The sequence below is a fragment of the Lolium rigidum genome, chromosome 7 (genome assembly GCF_022539505.1).
Source record: "Lolium rigidum isolate FL_2022 chromosome 7, APGP_CSIRO_Lrig_0.1, whole genome shotgun sequence".
NCBI lineage: Eukaryota > Viridiplantae > Streptophyta > Magnoliopsida > Poales > Poaceae > Lolium > Lolium rigidum.
Genome location: NC_061514.1, coordinates 236,257,028 through 236,269,856, shown reverse-complemented (window position 1 = coordinate 236,269,856; position 12,829 = coordinate 236,257,028). Strand labels below are relative to the sequence as shown.

At 42.8% G+C, this 12,829-nt stretch overlaps 1 pseudogene; it reads left to right on the top strand.

Annotated features, from left to right (window-relative positions):
* The first annotated feature begins 3,247 nt into the window (after positions 1 to 3,247).
* Positions 3,248 to 12,617, top strand: LOC124672557 (annotated as a pseudogene).
* The last annotated feature ends 212 nt before the right edge of the window (positions 12,618 to 12,829 follow it).

Genomic DNA, 12,829 nt, shown 5'->3' with positions numbered 1-12,829 from the left:
GCGATAATCCGCGCTCGACCCACGCCTTTGTCATGACACGTTCATCCGCGTCGGGCTTGGGGACGTCGGAGTCGCGCGTGAAGCTCCAATTTCCGGAGATCATGCCCTCGTTCTGGAGTTCCCGGAGCTCCGCGTCTGTTGTTTCGCAGGGCCACCATTGACCCCGCACCCCTTCACGGCTCCGGGCCTTGGAAGCTTTTTTGTTTTCCACCTCTTGTACCTTGGCTGCCATTCTAGCTTGGCCTTGCAGTTCTTCTTCGAGCTCTTGGGCTGTTGGGATCCGGCCTAGTAAAGTACTGGAAGAGGCGGAGAATGGTTGAGCAAGTCTAACGTCGGAAACATATGGTGGCAGATATGCAATGGGATCCGGGCAAATCGGTTCCACGGCACTGGGATCCGGGTTACTCGGAGAACTACCAGTACGATGGGGAGAACCGTGAGGCATGCTTCCGGCTGCACCCATGCGAGCTAAGTTGAGTAACCGGAAAAACTACACTACAGCTACTTCTTCTTCTACAAGTCCGGTGCACGTACCGGCAATGGCGCGACGGTCCGGCGAGGCTCCGGCGAAGTAGAGGTCAATAAACTGGCGGCTTTGAGCCTCCGATGACCACGGATCGGCGGCGGAGTTGATTTCTTGGTCAACCGTGGCGATCTTGGTTGAAGGAGAGGCTTGAGGCGGCGGTGCGAGAAGCTCCTGCGCGGAAAGCTCGCCGGAGTTAAGATCTGTCGGGCGGCGCGGCGCGAGGAAGAAGATGAAGTGGTGAGATGCGGTGAAAGAATGAGGAATTACCGAGTCGCGGGGGTATTTATAGGCCACGCGCGGAGATTCGGGATTCGGATCCAACGGTGGAAACGGAACGGTCGCACCGTTGGATGGATGACACGTGTCTTAGGTCAAGTGCGGTAAAACAACGTGGAGGTAACTTAACCATGCACTCCCGAAATTTCCGGCTAAAGATTTGCATCTGCGAAAATTTAGCGCGGGAAAAAAGGAGGTTGTGCGCGGGAAAAATGGAATCTCCGTTGTGATACCTAATCTGAAGACGAAGGAGTTCCGAGTGAATGAACCCGGAATCAAGTAGAAGTTTTTGAAGCTCTTCAAGATTCTCTTCGGATCCGAACTGAATGAAGTCGGAGGAATGATGAATCTCGGAGAACTTCGGGGGCTACTCGTTGTGGGTATACTTTATGGGTATATCAACGGCATGGCCTAGATCCGGCAAGCCCGGGTGGCCCATAGATGGTGGTGAGGCATGTGGCCCATCGGGCGGCCCGAGCTTGTCGTAGATCCCGAAGGATGAAGTCCAGCCCATGAACAGAAGCCGGATCTCTACCGACCTACGAAGGAGGCCGGATCCGTGACGGCCCATGAAGTATCCGGATCCAAGCACATACTTGGAGGAAGGCGGATCCTTGACGTACACGGCAAGACATTGTACCGTAGTTAGGCAACTTGTATTCCGGCTAGGACTCTCCATGTAAACCCTAGATCCGTGCGCCTTTATAAGCCGGATCCCGGGAGCCCTAGAGGCACAACCACAACTCATTGTAACAACGCGAAGGCGCCCGGATAATTCCGGACAAGCAGCAGAGAGGCCCTGTCATCGTGCAGGTGTTCCGAAGCTGGGTAACTCGCGTACCACCGTCCCGTGTGCACTCCGCCCTATGGCCCCTACTTCGTCTCCCCCTCGTGAGGATCCCTCCTCCGAGGTACCGTCGATTAGGCAACGACAGTGACGATGCCCAGGCGAGCGTGGCGACGACTTTTTTCCCTGGGCGCGCGCCTAACTCGATTTTTCTGGGCGTCGCTCCCAGTCGTCCTCTCCAGCGCGACCGGACGACTAGACGCCGTTTAGGCGACGACTTCTGAACAAAGGCGCCGGAGTTCCGTCGGCGCAACCAAATCGAAGTACCTACAACAACCCTCCTGTGTATTTCACTCATGACCCGGAGAGTGAAGAAGCTGCTCCATCGGTGAGTGTATTTCCGCGATTTTTTTTCACTTTTATTGCTACTTTGATTTGATTTGCTACGGCACTTATATGCTCCATAGGTGATTTGATTTGCAAATCACTATGGTTCTGCTACATATACTACATATGGTTCTACTACATATGCCAACTGGGGTAGCTAAATGATTGATGGACTATGTAGTGTTATATTTGCTACATCTGATAGTCTTGCTAAAAGATAGTGCTACATTTGATAATGCTAGTGATTTGTTCTGGTGCTGCTCCTGGATTGTTGATAGATTGTGCAGCAATTGCTAACAACTATTGAAAATATGGTGCTACTTTGAAATGTTGCTACACTTGCTACACATTGAATTAGAATTGCAAAATAAAAATGTAGCAATGTACAAACAAAATTTAAGTGTGCATGATAAAATACGTATGCTACATTCTAGTATGCATGAATAACTTGATGCTACATGGTGTAGCAAAACTATTGTTAGCATAATACTGTGATTCATTTGACGCTACATTTTAGACAATGACTTGAACAAGTGAAGCTCAGGATTATGCATACATGCAGGGTTTTGTTGCTGACAGCATCTTGAGGGGTTTTGATCTGAACAATGCTGCACCAGAAACAAGTTCTGCACTAGAAAGCAGTGCTGCTGGAAAATTTGTACCAGGACCTCACAGTGGGCAAGCTGGTTCTGCTGCAAGTGTAGCTCAAGATTATGATGAAGAGATACTGTCCCAGCCTATGGTACCATATGTTGGCCTGACTTTTGATGATATAGAAGAAGCAAAAGAGGTGTACAATAATTATGCATACAAACTAGGTTTTGGTACAGACATTGGCAATACAAAGTACAGCACAGCGCGACATGCGCCAAAAGGTACAATTCTAGCAGAGTTTTCGAATGTGTTCATGCTGGCAAACCTTTTGACGGAACAGCTAAAACTACTAGAAGCAATTCAGAAGGTTTTGTAGCAACGAATATGAGCAGCTTCAGTGCGCAGAAATCAAAAGGGAAACAAGCCAAGGAGCAGATGGATGTAAAAGGCACAAGGCAGCGGAACATAGTGCTGCGACATGACCGCAAAGCGCACATGGTAGTTGGCATGCGTGCGGGAGTTTGGACAATCACAGCTTTCAATGCAGAGCACACACACCTAATGGTGTCAATGGTCGGGAGAAGACGGTTCTACCGATCACACCGGAAGGTCCTGCAGAGGAAGATTTCCAGCTTGCCGCAAACACTTCACAACCGAACATATCTACATCAAAAATAATGGGAGCCCTAGCAGATGTCCGTGGTGGTGATGTGAGAGGGCTGCCATATGTCAAGAGGGATGTATCAAACATCCGCACAATGCTACGAGAAGCTGTGACGCTGCGAGATGTCAGCCTGGCAGTTGAGTACTTTGAGAGGAGAAAAGCTGAAAACCCAAATTTCTTCTATGCCACACAACTTGGTGAAAATAATGCAGTAAGAGCACTGTTCTGGGTCGACGGAAGGACTAGCTCGATGTACCATAAGTATAAGGACTGTGTGTTCTTTGACACAACGTTCTGCACAAACCGCTATAATATGCCGTTTGCTCCTATAGTGGGAATCAATAACCACACACAAACAATTGTGTTGGGTTGTGCTCTGCTACCAGATGAATCAATTGAAACATTCAGATGGGTTTTTGAGCGTTGGATGATGGCAATGGATAACATGGCACCGAAAAACATAATGACTGACCAAGATAAAGCAATGGCAACAACGATTAGCAAGGTGTTCCCTAACACAATACATAGATGCTGCTTTTATCATGTTTTGAGTCTTGCTAGGGAAAAGCTTGGGCCAAACTTGAGAGAAGGAAATCCATTTGCAGATGCATTCTACTCATGCATATATGGAACAGATACTCCCGAAGAATTTGAGTTATGTTGGCAGCAATGCTGCAAGTCTATGAAATGACTGACAACACACACTTGGAAAACATGTGGGGGAGCAGAAAGATATGGGCACCAGTGTATTTTAGGCACAACTTCTTTCCATTCACAAGTACCACAGGACGCTCCGAAGGACTGAACTCTTACTTCAAGACCTTGGTGCGACCAGGTGAATCAGTATTCAATTTTGTGCAACAGTACGAATTATGCCAGAACCTCATGCTTGATAGAGAAGACAACTCAGGTTTCATAATGGAAACTACAACCGCTCCACTTTGGGGAAGGTGAGACCATTGCAGCAAGTTTTCAAAAATTTGTATTGTAGCATGTTAGTGAAGATAGCACTACTTGTAGCAATTTATATCTATTGAGACCAAATGCAGCATCTTAGAAAAAATGTAGCAAGTTCTTAGTGTCCAGTAATTCACTATAGTTTAAATACTATAGAAAATTGTTTAACATTTCCTAATTGTATTTGCTACAAACAAATTAATGCAGCTGGAGCATTGAAAAGCAAGCAGTGTTGTTCTACACAAGAGAAGTGTTTGACAGGTTCCAGAAGATGCTGCAAATGTCAACTGGATTTTATCCGCTTCAAACAGAGCTAGAAGAGTTGTGTTTTGATCTTGTCCCAAACCTCGGACTTGACCTCAGAACATACAGAGTCCAAGTTGGGTTAGAGGAAGAAACATACACATGTGGCTGCAACCAATTTGAGATGTGTGGACTGATATGCCCTCATATCATAAGGGTGATAGTTCACATGAATGTACGAAGCATTCCAGAAAAGTACATGCTCCATCGCTGGTCAATGGCAGCAACAACACCTGTGCCTGATCCAGGATCAACTGGTGGCAAGTTTGGTGTTCCGGTGAACAACACTTTGAAGTACAACTCCCTTTGCAGAAAACTGAATAGTTTGGCAGCAGATTCCTGTATTGCTGATGACACATTGATGTCTACGCACACTCCTTTTCCTGTAGACAGTGTTGGGCCTCCAAGAGCAGAGGTTTGTAGAACAGCAGCAAGTTTTCCCTTAAGTGGATCACCCAAGGTTTATCGAACTCAGGGAGGAAGACGTCAAAGATATCCCTCTCAAGCAACCATGCAATCACGATACAAGAAGTCTCTTGTGTCCCCAACACACCCAATACACTTGTCAGATGTATATGTGCACTAGTTCGGCGAAGAGATAGTGAAATACAAGTGGTATGAATGAATATGAGCAGTAGTAAAGGCGCCAGAAAATAGCTTGTCGGCGTGCGATTGATGGTAGTAATATTGCGGGAAGTAAAGATGCGATAAAACAGGAAATAAGCGATAATTGCAGTATTTGGAAACAAGGCCTAGGGATCATACTTTCACTAGTGGACACTCTCAATATTGATCACATAATAAAACCACTCAACACTCTCTTGTTGGATGATGAACACCATTAATTGTGTAGGGCTACAAGAGCACCTCAATGCCGGAGTTAACAAGCTCCACAACATTCGATGTTCATATTTAAATAACCTTAGAGTGCATGATAGACCAACGCAATTATACCGAGTACTAACATAGCATGCACACTGTCACCATCAAGCTATGAAAGGAGGAATAGATCACATCAATACTATCATAGTAATAATTAACTTCATAATCTACAAGAGATCACAATCATAAACTACGCCAAGTACTACATGATTCACACACTGTCACCATTACATCATGGAGGAGGAATAGACTACTTTAATAACATCACTCGAGTAGCGCATAGATTAATAGTGATATAAAGCACATTGCAATCATAAAGGAATATAAATAAGCACTTCACTATGCTATTCTGAATTACTCTCTGGCAAGATAACGAACACTAATTCATCATGTAGGCAAACCTTAAAGATGTATTCCCAAGTACTAATAAACACCCCACGCTGTCACTGTGAGCATTCATAGGAGGTACTAACACACCACAATTTCATAGAGACATCCAACTCAAATCATAACTTAGTGAATAAGTATTCTGTGAAATATAGCCTAAGAGACCCACACGGTGCACACACGTGGGACAAGGAGTCTCCGGAGATCACATAAGTAAAATCCACTTGAATAGCATAACAACATCTAGATTGCAAACTCATCATATGGATCTCAATCATGTAAGGCAGCTCATGAGATCATTGTATTGAAGTACATGGGAGAGAGAGATTAACCACATAGCTACCGGTACAGCCCTTAGCCTCGGGGGAGAACTACTCACTCCTCATGGGAGACAACAGCGGTGATGAAGATGGCGGTGGTGTCGATGGAGATGCCTTCCGGGGGCACTTCCCCGTCCCGGCGGCGTGCCGGAACAGAGACTCCTGTCCCCCAGATCTTGGCTTCGCGATGGCGGCGGCTCTGGAAGGTTTCTCGTACCGTGGCTTTTCCGTATCGAAGATTTAGGTCAGGGGGCTTCTTATAGGCGAAGAGGCGGAGTCGGAAGGGGTCTGGGGCCACCAGACAGTAGGGGGCATGCCTGGCTCCTTGGCCGCGCCGCCCACATGTGTGGGGCCACCAGGGCTCCCCTCTGGTGCCTCTCCGGTGTTCTAGAAGCTTCGTGGAATTATAAGATGCTGGGCGTTGATTTCGTCCAATTCCGAGAATATTTCCTTACTAGGATTTCTGAAACCAAAAACAGCGAGAAAACGAGAACCGGCACTTTGGCATCTCGTCAATAGGTTAGTTCCGGAAAACGCATATAAATGATGTAAAGTGTGTATAAAACATGTGAGTATCATCATAAAAGTAGCATGGAACATAAGAAATTATAGATACGTTTGAGACGTATCAAGCATCCCCAAGCTTAGTTCCTACTCGCCCTCGAGTAGGTAAACGATAACAAGAATAATTTCTGAAGTGACATGCTACTTACATAATCTTGATCATACTATTGTAAAGCATATGAGATGAATGCAGCGATTCAAAGCAATGGTAAAGACAATGAGTAAACAACTGAACCATATAACAAATACTTTTCGTGAATAGTACTATCAAGACAAGCATCAATAAGTCTTGCATAAGAGTTAACTCATAAAGCAATAGATTCAAAGTAGAAAGCTTTGAAGCAACACAAAGGAAGATATAAGTTTCAGCGGTTGCTTTCAACTTCAACATGTATATCTCATGGATATTTGTCAACATAAAGCAATATAACAAGTGCAATAAGTAAACATGTAAGAATCAATGCACACAGTTCACACAAGTGTTTGCTTCTAAGATAGAAAGAATAGGTAAACTGACTCAACAATAAAGTAGAAGAATGGCCCTTCGCAGAGGGAAGCATGGATTACTATTTTTGTGCTAGAGCTTTTCATTTTGAAAACATAGAAACAATTTTGTCAACGGTAGTAATAAAGCATATGTGTTATGTATAAGATATCCTATAAGTTGCAAGCCTCATGCATAGTATACCAATAGTGCTCGCACCTTGTCCTAATTAGCTTGGATTAACATGGATTATCATAGCATAGCATATGTTTCAACCAAGTGTCACAAAGGGGTACCTCTATGCTGCATGTACAAAGATCTAAGGAGAAAGTTCGCATTGGATTTCTCGCTTTTGATTATTCTCAACTTAGACATCCATACCGGGACAACATAGACAACAAATAATGGACTCCTCTTTAATGCATAAGCATTCAACAACACATAATATTCTCATAGGAGATTGAGGATTAATTGTCCAAACTGAAACTTCCACCATGAATCATGGCTTTAGTTAGCGGCCCAATGTTCTTCTCTAACAATATGCATACTCAAACCATTTGATCATGAAAATCGCCCTTACTTCAGACAAGACGAACATGCATAGCAACTCACATGATATTCAACAAAGGTAAAAGTTGATGGCGTCCCCAGAAACATGGTTACCGCTCAACAAGCAACTTATTAAGAAATAAGATACGTAGCTACATATTCTTCACCACAATAGTTTTTAAGGCTATTTTCCCATGAGCTATATATTGCAAAGACAAAGGATAGAAATTTTAAAGGTAGCACTCAAGTAATTTACTTTGGAATGGCGGAGAAATACCATGTAGTAGGTAGGTATGGTGGACACAAATGGCATAGTTTTTGGCTCAAGGATTTGGATGCATGAGAAGAATTCCTCTCAATACAAGGCTAGGCTAGCAAGGTTGTTTGAAGCAAACTCAAGTATAAAACGGTGCGAGCAAGACTCACATATGAACATATTGTAAGTATTATAAGACTTTACATCGTCTCCCTTGTTGTTCAAACACCTTAACCGAGAAAATATCTAGACTCTAGAGACCAATCATGCAAACCAAATTTTAACAAGCTCTATGTAGTTCTTCATTAATAGGTGCAAAGTACATGATGCAAGAGCTTAAACATGATCTATTTGAGCACGCCGAGTATCAAATTATTCAAGACTTTATACCAATTACCACATGAAGCATTTTCCGTTTTCAACCATATAACAATTAACGAAGCAGTTTCAACCTTCGCCATGAACATTAAAAGTAATGCTAAGAACACATGTGTTCATATGCAACAGCGGAGCGTGTCTCTCTCCCACACAAGCATGAATTTATTCAGATAATGAAAATAACAAAACGAAAATAAAAGCACACAGACGCTCCAAGTAAAGCACATAAGATGTGACGGAATAAAAATATAGTTTCACTAGAGGTGACCTGATAATTTGTCGATGAAGAAGGGGATGCCTTGGGCATCCCCAAGCTTAGATGCTTGAGTCTTCTTAAAATATGCAGGGATGAACCACCGGGGCATCCCCAAGCTTAGACTTTTCACTCTTCTTGATCATATTGTATCATCCTCCTCTCTTGACCCTTGAAAACTTCCTCCACACCAAACTCAAAACAAACTCATTAGAGGGTTAGTGCATAATCAAAAATTCACATATTCAGAGGTGACACAATCATTCTTAACACTTCTGGACATTGCACAAAGCTACTGAAAGTTAATGGAACAAAGAAATCCATCAAACATAGCAAAACAGGCAATGCGAAATAAAAGGCAGAATCTGTCAAAACAGAACAGTCCGTAAAGACGAATTTTTTAGAGGCACTTAACATGCTCAGATGAAGAAGCTCAAATTGAATGAAAGTTGCGTACATATCTGAGGATCACTCACGTAAATTGGCAGATTTTTCTGAGTTACCTACAGAGAATCCTACTCAAATTCGTGACAGCAAGAAATCTGTTTTTGCGCAGTAATCCAAATCTAGTATCATCTTTACTATCAAAGACTTTACTTGGCACAACAAGGCAAATAAATAAAGATAAGGAGAGGTTGCTACAGTAGTAATAACTTCCAAGACTCAAATATAAAACAAAATTGCTGTAGTAAAATAAACACATGGGTTATCTCCCAAGAAGTGCTTTCTTTATAGCCATTAAGATGGGCTCAGCAGTTTTAATGATGCACTCCCAAGAAATAAGAGTTGAAGCAAAAGAGAGCATCAAGAAGCAAATTCAAAACAAATTTAAGCCTAACCCACTTTCTATGAAAAGGAATCTTGTAAATAAACAAGTCATGTAGGCATAATGCAACAAGCATAGGAAAACTAGACAAGCGCAACTTCAAGATTTTCAGCATATAGAGAGGTGTTTTAGTAACATGAAAACTTCTACAACCATATTTTACTCTCTCATAATGATTTTCAGTAGCATCATGAACAAAATCAACAATATAACTATCAAATGAAACATTCTTATCATGAGTCTCATGCATAAAATTATTACTACTCCCAACATAAGCATAGTCATTCTTATTAATTGTAGTGGGAGCAAATTCAACAAGGTAGCTATCATTATCACCATAATCATCAAATATAGGAGGCATAGTATAATCATAATTAATTTTCTCCTCAATAGTAGGTGGATGATAGTCATCATTGTAATCATCATAAATAGGAGGCAAAGTATCATCAAAGAAAATTTTCTCCTCAATGCTTGGGGGACTAAAAATATCATGCTCATCAAAACCAGCTTCCCCAAGCTTAGAACTTTCTATATCATTATCAACAATGGTGTTCAAAGCGTTCATACTAATATTCCTACTAGCATGCAAATAAGGTTCCATAGGTTTTTTAATTTTCGCATCAAACAATACATGTCTTAACTCAGGAAATAGAACAAAAAGCTCATTGTTGTCCATTATGCCTAACTAGTGTAAACAAGAAACAAAAAGATGCAATTGCAGGATCTAAAGGAAATAGCTTCGAGCACTCACACACCGGCAACCGTGCTAAGAAATAGCTTAGTAATCGGAGGATGTGAATACCTTTTACCTTACCTCCCCGGCAACGGCGCCAGAAAATAGCTTGATGTCTACGCACACTCCTTTTCCTGTAGACAGTGTTGGGCCTCCAAGAGCAGAGGTTTGTAGAACAGCAGCAAGTTTTCCCTTAAGTGGTGGAACACCCAAGGTTTATCGAACTCAAGGAGGAAGAGGTCAAAGATATCCCTCTCAAGCAACCCTGCAATCACGATACAAGAAGTCTCTTGTGTCCCCAACACACCCAATACACTTGTCAGATGTATAGGTGCACTAGTTCGGTGAAGAGATAGTGAAATACAAGTGGTATGAATGAATATGAGCAGTAGTAACGGCGCCAGAAAATAGCTTGCTGGTGTGCAGTTGATGGTAGTAATATTGCAGGAAGTAAAGATGCAGTAAAACAGCAAATAAGCGATAATTGCAGTATTTGGAAACAAGGCCTAGGGATCATACTTTCACTAGTGGACACTCTCAACATTGATCACATAATAAAACCACTCTACACTCTCTTGTTGGATGATGAACACCATTAATTGTGTAGGGCTACAAGAGGACCTCAATGCCGGAGTTAACAAGCTCCACAACATTCGATGTTCATATTTAAATAACCTTAGAGTGCATGATAGACCAACGCAATTATACCGAGTACTAACATAGCATGCACACTTTCACCATCAAGCTATGAAAGGAGGAATAGATCACATCAATACTATCATAGTAATAGTTAACTTCATAATCTACAAGAGATCACAATCATAAACTACGCCAAGTACTACATGATGCACACACTGTCACCATTACATCATGGAGGAGGCATAGACTACTTTAATAACATCACTAGGGTAGCACATAGATTAATAGTGATATAAAGCACATTGCAATCATAAAGGAATATAAATAAGCACTTCACTATGCTATTCTGAATTACTCTCTGGCAAGATAATGAACACTAATTCATCATGTAGGCAAACCTTAAAGTTGTATTCCCAAGTACTAATAAACACCCCACGCTGTCACTGTGAGCATTCATAGGAGGTACTAACACACCACAGTTTCATAGAGACATCCAACTCAAATCATAACTCAGTGAATAAGTATTCTGTGAAATATAGCCTAAGAGACCCACACGGTGCACACACTCGTCACCTTTACACACGTGGGACAAGGAGTCTCCGGAGATCACATAAGTAAAATCCACTTGAATAGCATAACAACATCTAGATTACAAACTCATCATATGGATCTCAATCATGTAAGGCAACTCATGAGATCATTGTATTGAAGTACATGGGAGAGAGAGATTAACCACATAGCTACTGGTACAGCCCTTAGCCTCGGGGGAGAACTACTCCCTCCTCATGGGAGACAGCAGCGGTGATGAAGATGGCGGTGGTGTCGATGGGGATGCCTTCCGGGGGCACTTCCCCGTCCCGGCGGCGTGCCGGAACAGAGACTCCTGTCCCCCAGATCTTGGCTTCGCGATGGCGGCGGCTCTGGAAGGTTTCGCGTGCCGTGGCTTTTCCGTATCGAAGATTTAGGTCAGGGGGCTTCTTATAGGCGAAGAGGCGTAGTCGGAAGGGGTCTGGGGCCACCAGACAGTAGGGGGCGCGCCTGGCTCCTTGGTCGCGCCGCCCACACGTGTGGGGCCACCAGGGCTCCCCTCTGGTGCCTCTCCGGTGTTCTGGAAGCTTCGTGGAATTATAAGATGCTGGGCGTTGATTTCGTCCAATTCCGAGAATATTTCCTTACTAGGATTTCGAAACCAAAAACAGCGAGAAAACGGAACTGGCACTTCGGCATCTCGTCAATAGGTTAGTTCCGGAAAACGCATATAAATGATGTAAAGTGTGTATAAAACATGTGAGTATCATCATAAAAGTAGCATGGAACATAAGAAATTACAGATACGTTTGAGACGTATCACACATATGCAATAGTGTTAGACATGGTTGATGAGGCAAAGAAGGTTGTTGCTGCAATGCATAGAGCTAGAGTAGCTGGGCAGCAAGGTCAGGGAGAAGAACATGGGGATGCTACAGATCCAAGATCATCAAATGTTCATCATGAACAGCAGCAACATGGTAGCAACCTAAACCAGCAGCAGCAAGAGCAGCCAGTAGCACACGAGACACCTTCAAACAGCAATCTTCGTAACCCTACCAGAGTAAAGCCCAAAGGTCGTCCAAAAGAGAAGGAGCAAAGAAGGAAGCCCCTAGTTGAGCTGAGGGATGAAGCTAATAAGAAGAGAAAGAAAAGAGCTGAGGAGCCAAAGGTGATGAAAGAGTCAAAACCAAAAAGACAATATAGAAAAAAGAAATGCCCATTTTGCAATGACGAAGGACACAATTTGAAGGAATGCGAGTATATGATACTTGCAAAGCAATTTAAAGATGCAAAAGACTCTGAATTGGAGAAGACAGTATAGATGACATAATTGAGTATATGTTACTTGAATTCAGGCAACTTGTAACTACTATTTTTTGCTACATGTCAACATGAAAAAAGTTCAATTTCAGGTGTACAAGGTTTACATGTAAAAAATATAAGAATTGCAAAAATTGTGCTATTTGACTGTGTAGCAGATATATTTGTGATATAAAAGTAATAATGAAAGTTGTTAAGTTGATGAGTAGCAGA